Below are 11,663 nucleotides of genomic sequence, written 5' to 3'. Positions count from 1 at the left end.
AATCGCAGTCTAACCCTAGATCTCACCTCCACCGCGCCACTGGACATGCCCGCACCATGCCGGACATGTCCACCGCCGCCGCCACATCGCCCCGGCCAATCCGAGGCTGCCACGTCAGCGCCGCCGCCTCCCTCCTCCAATCCCTCTTTGCCACGTCGCCCACGCCGCCGTCTCAATCACGCGGGCCCGCCGTGCCCAGATCCGGCCCGCCCCGGGCCCGAGGGAGCCATTACCTCGCCAGCCTCGCCTCCTTGCTCCGTTCATCATGCCATAACTTCTCACTCGTAGCTTCGTTTTGCATGCATAAGATATCAAAATGTTCATCATGAAGTTCTCTTCATTTTGTTCCATTGTGTCATGCTTGTATGAGTCCATCTTGATGCCCAAATAGTTGATGCAGGAGTGCTATAAAATGTTAGGTGCTGATTCTTAACAGGTCTTGAGCATTTGTCATTTTTTCCATGATTATTGCGTGCTGCATTTGGGCATAAGCCATACATGTATTTTGGTCTATGGCATGCCATCTTTACAGGGGTGCATGCCATGTATTTTTTGTGATCAATGTGGTGACTAGCACAAGCATGCAAAGTAGCTCTCGTGATATTGCTGATTTCAGGGACTTAGAATTTCACAAAGTCATTTCCCTGCGGTCATTTTTATGCCATGTATTCATGTTGCTACAGAGTGATCCATGCTTGTTTTGAGTATCTTCAGTAAGGATGATTTCGACATATGGTTATGCTCTATCCATCCATGCCTCTGTTTGCAATTATGGTGTGCCCTAGCATGACTCAATCTTGCTCTACTTTTGCTATAAAATATTCCTGGCAGATTGTTTACATGTTAATCAATTTTGCCAAGGTTATTGTAGTTGATCCATGCATGCTATGAGCTTCTTGCCTTGGTTAGCTTCATGAACATGTCTTCTTGCTGGTAGTATGCTTAAGTTGTCATGCAATGCCTTGTCATGAGTGAATCAAGCTCGCAAACATGCCTTCATAATTCTGTTTATGCCTTGTCCAGTTTTCTGCTAAGTCTGAATCTGTTAACGAAACTTGCTATGTTTACATGGGTGCCATCATATCTTCTGATCCTTTTTGGCTTATGGTCAGTAAGGGACTATTGTGCTATGCTTTGAGTAGATTCATGCCATGCATTGTATTGCTATGATATGATCCTGTAGCATGTTGTAATCTTGCTCTAAACATTGCTTCCTGATGTTAATTCCTGGCATGTTGTTATTTTCACTAAGTCTGTGATGTTGATATCTTTTGCACTTTTGCCATGCTTGTTTGAACCTGTTCTTGTGTGTTTTAGCCGTAGCTCAGTGTTCTTCTTTTGTCAAGCGTCTTGAGTAGATCACTGCCATGTGCTTTGTTGTTATGTTGGAGTGCACTAGCTTAGTTTCTTGTTGCATTCTAGATGGCATCGTGATGTTAATCGCAGTATTGAGCCGTTATTGTTTTGCTTGCCATTTGCAAACCGTGCATCCGTTTCCGGTGGTCTTTATATCGATTTCGACCAAAATCAACTCATCTTTCCAGCGTCACACTTGGTTTGCCAAGTTGAGGCCTGGTTCAATCTTTTCCTTCCGGAGCTTGCATATGCATTGCATATCACATCCCGCATATCATGCCATGTTTTGCATCATGTTTCTTGCGCATTGCACCATGGTTGATTGTGGTTTCTTTTGCTTGTGTGCTTGCCTTGGGTAGAGCCGGGAGATGAGTACGTGATCGAGGAATCCGTTGAGTATGCTATCGAGGATCAAGCTTACGTCAACTCGGAGAACTTTGCAGGCAAGATGACCATACCCTCGAAATCACTTCTATCTTTGCCTACTAGTTGCTCGCTCTATTGCTATGCTGCGATACCTAACCCACCTTGTCTTAGCAAACCGTTGTCTGGCTATGTTACCGCTTTGCTCAGCCCCTCTTATAGCGTTGCTAGTTGCAGGTGAAGATGGAGTTTGTTCCTTGTTGGAACATGGATATCGTTTGGGATATCATTATTATTATTTCTTATTAACAGTAATGCATCTATACACTTGGTAAAGGGTGGAAGGATCGGCCTTATGCTTGGTGTTTTGTTCAACTCTTGCCGCCCTAGTTTCCGTCATACCGGTGTTACGTTCCTTGATTTTGCGTTCCTTACGCAGTTGGGTTATAATGGGAACCCCTTGACAGTTTGTCTTGAATAAAACTCCTCCAGCAAGGCCCAACCTTGGTTTTTACATTTGCCACCTAAGCCTTTTTCCCTTGGGTTCTGCGGACTCAAGGGTCATCTTTCTTTAAAACCCCCGGCCCAGTGCTCCTCTGAGTGTTGGTCCAAACTAGAGCACCGTGCAGGGTCGTCCCTTGGCAACTTGGGTTACGTTGGATCCTGTACGCTTAGCTTATCCGGTGTGCCCTGAGAACGAGATACGTGCGACTCCTATCGGGATTTGTCAGCACATCGGGCGGCTTTGCTGGTCTTGTTTTACCATTGGCGAAATGTCTTGTAACCGGGATTCCGAGTCTGATCGGGTCGTCCTGGGAGAAGGCATATCCTTCGTTGACCGTGAGAGCTTGTGATGGGCTAAGTTGGGACACCCCTGCAGGGTTTTTGAACTTTCGAAAGCCGTGCCTGTGGTTATGGGCAGATGGGAATTTGTTAATACCCGGTTGTAGAAAACCTGACACTTAATTAATTAAAATGAATCAACCGCGTGTGTAGCCGTGATTGTCTCTTCTCGGCGGAGTCCGGAAAGTGAACACGGTTCTTGTGTTATGCTTGAACGTAAGTAGTTTCAGGATCACTTCTAGTTTACGACCGTGCTTTGCTTCTCTTCTCGCTCTTATTTGCGTATGTTAGCCACCATATATGCTTAGTGCTTGAAGCAGCTCCACCCACCGGCTTTTCCTACCCATAAGCTTCAATAGTCTTGATCGCGAGGGTGTGAGATTGCTGAGTCCCCGTGACTCACAGATTACTTCCAAAACCAGTTGCAGGTGCCGATGATACCAGTGCAGGTGACGCAACTGAGCTCAAGTGGGAGCTCGATGAAGATCGTGTTTGTTGTGTTGTTTCGTTTCCTTTCGATCAGTAGTGGAGCCCAGTTGGGGCGATCGGGGACCTATGCAATTGGGGTTGTCTTTCTTTATTTTGGTTCCGTAGTCGGACCTTGGTTGTATTCTGGATGATGTAATGCTATATTTATGTATTATGTGAAGTGGCGATTGTAAGCCAACTCTTTATCCCTTTCATATTCAGTACACGGGACATGTAAAGATTACCCCTCTTGCGACATGCCTACTATGCGGTTATGCCTCTAAGTCGTGCTCCGACACGTGGGAGATATAGCCGCATCGTGGGTGTTACAAGTTGGTAATCAGAGCCTTCCCCGACTTAGGAGCCCCCTGCTTGATCGAATCGCTGACGTTGTTGAGTCTAGAAAAATGTTTTGAGTCTTATAGGATTATATATATATATATATATATATATATATCGGAGAGTAGGATTCTTTTTACTCCTCAGTCCCTTCGTCGCTCTGGTAAGGCCTCCTAGCGTAGACTTTTGACTCTTCTCTCCTCAAATTTCACTAAAAAAATTTAGGATCACGCGGGTATCTTGGAATCATTTTGATGGCTTTGTGACGAGAACATTGTTCTTGGTGCCTCCTAACATTTAGGGGTTGTGGCAGTGTCTCGGGGAGTTGAGCTCCGAGGTATTGTCGTCACAATTTTATCGTTGCAGTTATGGAATACCTAAGTTTCGCCGACATCGAAAATCTCTTCTATGCAGTTGTTAGTGAGATAACCTCGATGCCACCCAGTACTGGGGCGGGAGTTTGGGAGTATTGCCATAACTCGTATAACAGATGCTTTTCGAAGGTTGAGGTAAATGATTTCCGAAGGTTTCTTGGTTATGTGTTGAAGGATGGATACAGATGGATGTAGGATTTGCTAGTTTTGGGTGACATATTATGCTTCCCCTGTATCCCCAACACTTGATTGCATAACCGGAAAGTTTTGGGAGTTTATAAGTGGGAATTCAAGTAGCTCCTAGAATATCTTTCCAACAGACACATGATACGATATGGAATCTATCATATGTTTGTTTCTGGCTTATTTTGCAAGCCAATCTTTTGTTTTGTTTCGGGTTGTGGTATTCGAGTTGCTTCAATGTCAAGTGTTGATTCCATACCTTTCCTAAGCGGTGTTCTCATATTTCTATGTGGATGCTAATCCTTCTCGTGTATCGAGATTGTCTTGTCAATTCTTTCCAACCGGTGTGATTCTCTTCAAGATGATCCTATCATTTTTCCCATCCGCAAGATCAATTATCAGTTCTTCTCAACGGTGTTTGTTTTCATCCGTCCCAAGTTGTCTTTGTTTTCCCGCCCTTCCACCCTTATTCTTCAAGGACTCGGATTTCTTAATCAAGTATCCATCTTATTAATGTGAAGTCTCTTCATTCTTTTAATCAATGTTCTTACCCGGTGTTTCTTATGAAGATTCTAACGGAGCTTCAAGTTCATCATTCTTCGTTCCCTTTATCCTCTGGTGGATTCAAGTCAAGCTTTGTCAATCATGTCCTTTCCTTGCTTCAAATGTTTTCTCATGCCGGTGCACCTCTTAATCGCTCACCTCTCCCTATTCAATTGTTCCGGAGTGCTGAAGATATCTCCAAGATTCGTGTTTCCACTCTGCATTCGTTCGAGCTCTTTCAAGGATGTTATCTCTTTTGAGCCATTTAATTCAACCGGCGCAATCTTCCTTTTAAATCGTTCAACGGTGTATCTTTTGAGTGGGCCCTAACCCACAAGTCTTTTCCCAGGATCTTACCTGACTCTTCTAATCTTCCCGGAGTTACTCTCAAATTCTTTTCGAAGTTTGATGTAAGAATGAGTTATCATCAGTCAAATGTCTTTCACCAAGGTCTTCCAAATTCTTCACCGTTGGCTCAACCTTTAAATAAGTCATCCCGGAGTATCTCAACAATTCATGGTGGTGTTTCTCATCGTCATTCTCAACACTTGAAGACTAAAGAACTGTTTCCTCTAAATCTTGGTCCGTTCTCTTGAAGATTCATGGTTCTAGCCTTATGCCCCTCTCATAATTGTTTTCGGTTGTGATAATTCTTCCATCCATCTGGAGCATTTCATGAGTTTTTTTCATTTCTTTCCTCCGAAGGCCATCACTTCAGAAGAATTATTCATTCTCAGCTTTCAGCTCTCATTCTTCAAATCCTACCGGTGCATCATTCAAATATTCTCTAATCAAGCATCTTCGTTCATTTGCTAATTCTTCCCGGTGTTTCTTTATCTTTTCTTCGTTCATTTCCTAATCTTACGGTGGTTTGCTTAAGATTCTCTTCCATGGTTATCATATCAATTCATTCGTTCTTTCAAACCCTACCGGTGGATCATTGAAGACCTTCCCAAGTTTGCCCCATATCTATCTTAATCCTCTCTACGAGAATAAGTAGTATGCCAAATCCATTGTTTTGTCATCAATTTAATTGGTGAAGGATGAGCATAATGTAATTATTATTCTTGTTTCATCAAGTAAATTCAATTCCTTATTCCGGAGGTTCATCAAAATTCTTGATTTCTTTTGTTCATCTTTCTTTTCTGAAGTTTCAAGTTTTCCGCTTTATCTCGTCGCGAAGCTCCATCTAAATCATCGCAAGGCTTCACCTTGTGTTTTCAACTTCTCTTTCCTTCCATTCGATCATCCTTTTGTTGCCGAAGTTCTTCATGGAGGCTCTACATGATGGTTCATAAAGTATTTAATTCCTTCTCGAAGTTTTCATCGAGATTCTTTTCTAAGGAGCTCAAGTATTCTTCATCTTGCAATCCGGAGTGCAATTGTTCTCCCTTATCTTTTGAGGTGGTAATATATCATTCTTCATTCACAAGAATGAGGTATTTAAACCCATCACTTTCTTCCATGGAGTTATCTTGGTATAAATTTCACCTAAAGCCTTCCATTGGGAATGTTGCTCTTTGTGGTGATTATCTATGATCCAAGTTTTATCCTTATCACCTCGGTGGAAGAAGATATCTATCTTTTTCTAGCTCCCAATCAAATCTTTTCTGTGAGTGGCAAGTTGTCACCTCATAATTTTGAGATGTCTTCTATAAGTCCATATCAAGCTTATCCTTTCGTTGTCGATAACCCAACAACTCCGTTCTAGCATTTTGTTGTAAGCATGCTCTCTCAAGATCTTGTTTCCCTCCGTTCATTCCATTCCTTTCTTTTATTTCTTTCGGAGGCTTTGTGATGTTGCTCTCTTCTCTCATCATCTCGAATTGTGAAGATTGTGGTCTTTTTCACGTTTATCCATTTAATCGGAGTGTCGTGCCCTCTTTTCAAGTTCTTCCCATTTTGTCAAGTTTTACCTCCCTTCTCAACTGGAGTGTTGTGTCATCTCTTCTATTTCTTTTCATCTTATCAAGTTTCTTATCACTTTTCAACCGGAGTGCTGTCCAAATTTGTTCTTCCTTGTTTCTCTTTTCTAACGGAGTGTTTTCAACTCTGTTCATCTCCGTGGTATTCTTTTCTCGAAATGGTTTAACGTTTCAAGGTTCTTTGGTTTCACTCGTTTGTCAAAGAAGCAACTTAGTTTTACCTCTTATCTTCCTCTTCCTTTTCCCTCCAGTGCCATGCTAGATCTCTGGACGAGATCCTCTCGTAGTGATGGAGTGTTGTAACGCCCCGGATGCAACTTTCCATATTTCTACTCTGACTCTTGCCTTTTCTGGAGATGCGATATGATTTTCCCTTCGTGGTTGGGTTTTGTTTTCTCGTTTTGCTTTTGTTCATGTCATGCATTTCATATCATGTCATCATGTGCATCGCATTTGCATTCGTGTTCGTCTCATGCATTCGAGCATTTTCCCCGTTGTCCGTTTTGCAATCCGGCACTCCTATGTCCTCCGGCGCCCCCTTTTGCCTCTTTTCATCAGCGGGTATTAAACATTCTCGGAATGGACCGAGATTTGCCAAGCGGCCTGGGTACATTACCGGTAGACCTCCTGTCAAGTTTCGTGCCATTTGGAGTCCTTTTGATACTCCAACGGTTAACCGGGGAACCGTAAAGGCCTCGTGTGTGTTGCAGCCCAACACCCCTCCAAAACGGCCCAATAACCCATCCAAACCTCTCCATCCTCTCGGTCGTTCAATCACGATGGCCAAAAACCGCACTCCATTTGGACCCTCCTAGCTCCCTCTACCTATATATTTGCACCTCCCCCCCAAAAAATCGCAGTCTAACCCTAGATCTCACCTGCACCGTGCCACCGGACATGTTCACCGCTGCCGCCACATTGCCCTGGCCAATCCGAGGCTGCCACGTCAGTGCCGCCGCCTCCCTCCTCCAATCCCTCTTTGCCACATCGCCCACGCCGCCGTCTCAATCACGCGGGCCTGCCGTGCCCAGATCCGGCCCGCCCCGGGCCGCGCCGGGCCCGAGGGAGCCAGCACCTCGCCGGCCTCGCCTCCTTGCTCCGCCACCTCGCCGGTGCTAGCCGCCGCATGCCGGCGACCCGCACCCTCGTCGCCGGCACAAGCGCTCCCCACCGCCTCCACGTCGTTGTGCGCCGCTCCTCCGCCGACTCGCCGTCGCCTACCAACGTCGCGCCGTGCCCCGCAACCGAGCCGCCCGCCGCCACCTCGCTGTTGCGCCGCTTGTCGCCCGCCGCCGCCAATGCGCCCCTGCGCCGCTCGCCGCCCGCTGGCACCGCCCTTGCTCCGCCCACCGCGAGGCCGCCTCCTCCGCCTCGACGCCGGACCTTCAAGCCACGCCGGCGCCGCCCCGGCCTCCTCCGGCGACCCCGTGCCAGATCCGGCATCTCCCGACGAACCGGCCGCCATCCCCGACATGCTCCGGCCAAAACTCCGGCGTGCCTCAGTTCCCGTGCATAGAACCCTAGATCTGAGCGGTATATATATCCACTAAGTCCTTTTCCTCTGCTACTTTTTATGCTCTGTTCATCATGCCATAACTTCTCACCCGTAGCTCCGTTCTGCATGCATAAGATATCAAAATGTTCATCATGATGTTCTCTTCATTTTGTTCCATTGTGCCATGCTTGTTTGAGTCCATATTGATGCCCAAATAGTTGATGCAAGAGTATTATAAAATGTTAGGTGCTGTTTCTTAACAGATCTTGAGCATTTGTCATTTTTTCCATGATTATGGTGTGCTGCATTTGGGCATAAGCCCTACATGTATTTTGGTCTATGTCATGCCATCTTTACAGGGGTGCATGCCATGTATTTTTGTGATCAATGTGGTGACTAGCACAAGCATGCAAAGTAGCTCTCGTGATATTGCTGATTTCAGGGACTTAGAATTTTACAGTCATTTCCCTGCGGTTATTTTTATGCCATGTATTCATGTTGCTACAGAGTGATCCATGCTTGTTTTGAGTATCTTCAGTAAGGATGATTTCGACATATGGTTATGCTCTATCCATCCATGCCTCTGTTTGCAATTATGGTGTGCCCTAGCATGACTCAATCTTGCTCTACTTTTGCTATAAAATATTCCTGGCAGATTGTTTACATGTTAATCAATTTTGCCAAGGTTATTGTAGTTGATCCATGCATGCTATGAGCTTCTTGCCTTGGTTAGCTTCATGAACATGTCTTCTTGCTGGTAGTATGCTTAAGTTGTCATGCAATGCCTTGTCATGAGTGAATCAAGCTCGCAAACATGCCTTCATAATTCTGTTTATGCCTTGTCCAGTTTTCTGCTAAGTCTGAATCTGTTAACGAAACTTGCTATGTTTACATGGGTGCCATCATATCTTCTGATCCTTTTTGGCTTATGGTCAGTAAGGGACTGTTGTGCTATGCTTTGAGTAGATTAATGCCATGCATTGTATTGCTATGATATGATCCTGTAGCATGTTGTAATCTTGCTCTAAACATTGCTTCCTGATGTTAATTCCTGGCATGTTGTTATTTTCACTAAGTCTGTGATGTTAATATCTTTTGCACTTTTGCCATGCTTGTTTGAACCTAAGTGGGTGTGCATCCAACTCGCTTCCTCATGAAGACCTAGGGCATTTGAGGAAGCCCATCATTCGAATATACAATCCAAGTTCTATAATGAAAAATTCCCACTAGTTTATGAAAGAGACAACATAGGAGACTCTCGATCATGAAGATCATGGTGCTACTTTGAAGCACAAGTGTGGAAAAGGATAGTACCATTGTCCCTGCTCTCTTTTTCTCTCTTTTTTCTCCTTTTTTGGGCCTTCTTTCTTTTTTGGGCCTCTTTTCTCTCTTTTTTCATCCGGGGTCTCATCCCGACTTGTGGGGGAATCATAGTCTCGTTCATCCTTTCCTCACTGGGACAATGCTCTAATAATGATCATCATCACACTTCTTTTTACTTAGAACTCAATAATTACAACTCAATACTTAGAACAAAATATGACTCTATGTGAATGCCTCCGGTGGTGTACGGGGATATGCAATGAATCAAGAGTGACATGTATGAAATATTATGAACGTTGGCTTTGCCACAAATACGATGTCAACTACATGATCATGCATGGCAATATGACAATTATGATGCATGTCATAATAAATGGAACGATGGAAAGTTGCATGGAAATATATCTCGTAATGGCTATGGAAATGCCATAATAGGTAGGTATGGTGGCTGTTTTGAGGAAGATATAAGGAGGCTTATGTGTGATAGAGTGTATCATATCACGGGGTTTGGATGCACCGGCGAAGTTTGCACCAACTCTCAAGGTGAGAAAGGGCAATGCACGGTACCGAAGAGGCTAGCAATGATGGAAGGGTGAGAGTGCGTATAATCCATGGACTCAACATTATTCATAAAGAACTCATATACTTATTGCAAAAATCTACAAGTCACCAAAACCAAGCACTACGCGCATGCTCCTAGGGGGATAGATTGGTAGGAAAAGACCATCGCTCGTCCCCGACCGCCACTCATAAGGAAAGCAATCAAAGAACACCCCATGCTTCAAATTTGTCACATAACGTTTACCATACGTGCGTGCTACGGGACTTGCCAACTTCAACACAAGTATTCATCAATTTCACAATTACTCAACTAGCACACCTCTAATATTACCACCTTTATATCTCAAAATAATCTATCAATCATCCAACTTTTCTTAGCATTTAAATATTATAACCAAAATGAATTACCATGCTGTTCTAAAGGACTCTAAAAATGATATAAGTGAAGCATGAGAGATCAATTATTTCTATAAAATAGAACCACCGCCGTGCTCTAAAAGATATAAGCGAAGCACTAGAGCAAAAATTATCCAACTCAAAAGATATAAGTGAAGCACATAGAGTATTCAATAAATTCCAATTCATGTGTGTCTCTCCCAAAAGGTGTGTACAGCAAGGATGATTTTGGTAAACTAAAAAGCAAAGACTCAAATCATACAAGACGCTCCAAGCAAAACACATATCATGTGTCGAATAAAAATATAGCTCCAAGTAAAGTTACCGATGGACGAAGACGAAAGAGGGGATGCCTTCCGGGGCATCCCCAAGCTTAGGCTCTTGCCACTCCTTGCTCCATAATCCATCAAATCTTTACCCAAAACTTGAAAACTTCACAACACAAAACTTAAAAGAAAATCTTCATGAGCTCCGTTAGTAAAAGAAAAGAAACCACCACTTCAAAGTACTGTAATGAACTCATTCTTTATTTATATTGGTGTTAAACCTACTATATTCCAACTTTTCTGTGGTTCATAAACTCTATTACTAGCCATAGATTCATCAAAATAAGCAAACAACACACGAAAAACAGAATCTGTCAAAAACAGAACATTCTGTAGTAATCTGTAGGTTTCGAATACTTATGGAACCCCAAAAATTCTAAAATAAATTGCTGGACATGAGGAATTTATCTATTAATCATCTGCAAAAATAATTAACTAAATATCTGTAACGCCCCGGATGCAACTTTCCACATTTGTACTCCGACTCTTGCCTTTTCCGGAGATGCGATATGATTTTCCCTTCGTGGTTGGGTTTTGTTTTTTCGTTTTGCTTTTGTTCATGTCATGCATTTCATATCATGTCATCATGTGCATCGCATTTGCATTCGTGTTCGTCTCATGCATTCGAGCATTTTCCCCGTTGTCCGTTTTGCAATCCGGCACTCCTACGTCCTCCGGCACCCCCTTTTGCCTCTTTTCGTGAGCGGGTATTAAACATTCTCGGAATGGACCAAGATTTGCCAAGCGGCCTTGGTACACTACCGGTAGACCGCCTGTAAAGTTTCGTGCCATTTGGAGTCTGTTTGATACTCCAACGGTTAACCGGGGAACCGTAAAGGCCTCGTGTGTGTTGCAGCCCAACACCCCTCCAAAACGGCCCAATAACCCATCCAAACCTCTCCATCCTCTCGGTCGTTCGATCACGATGGCCGAAAACCGCACTCCATTTGGACCCTCCTAGCTCCCTCTACCTATATATTTGCACCCCCCCCCCCGAAAAATCGCAGTCTAACCCTAGATCTCACCTCCACCGCACCACTGGACATGCCCGCACCACGCTAGACATGTCCACCGCCGCCGCCACATCGCCCCGGCCAATCCAAGGCTGCCACGTCAGCGCCGCCGCCTCCCTCCTCCAATCCCTCTTTGCCACGTCGCCCACGCCGCC

Source organism: Triticum dicoccoides, chromosome 5A (genome assembly GCF_002162155.2).
Source record: "Triticum dicoccoides isolate Atlit2015 ecotype Zavitan chromosome 5A, WEW_v2.0, whole genome shotgun sequence".
Lineage (NCBI taxonomy): Eukaryota > Viridiplantae > Streptophyta > Magnoliopsida > Poales > Poaceae > Triticum > Triticum dicoccoides.
The sequence above is the reverse complement of the archived record's forward strand: the minus strand, read 5'-3'. Positions refer to the sequence as shown.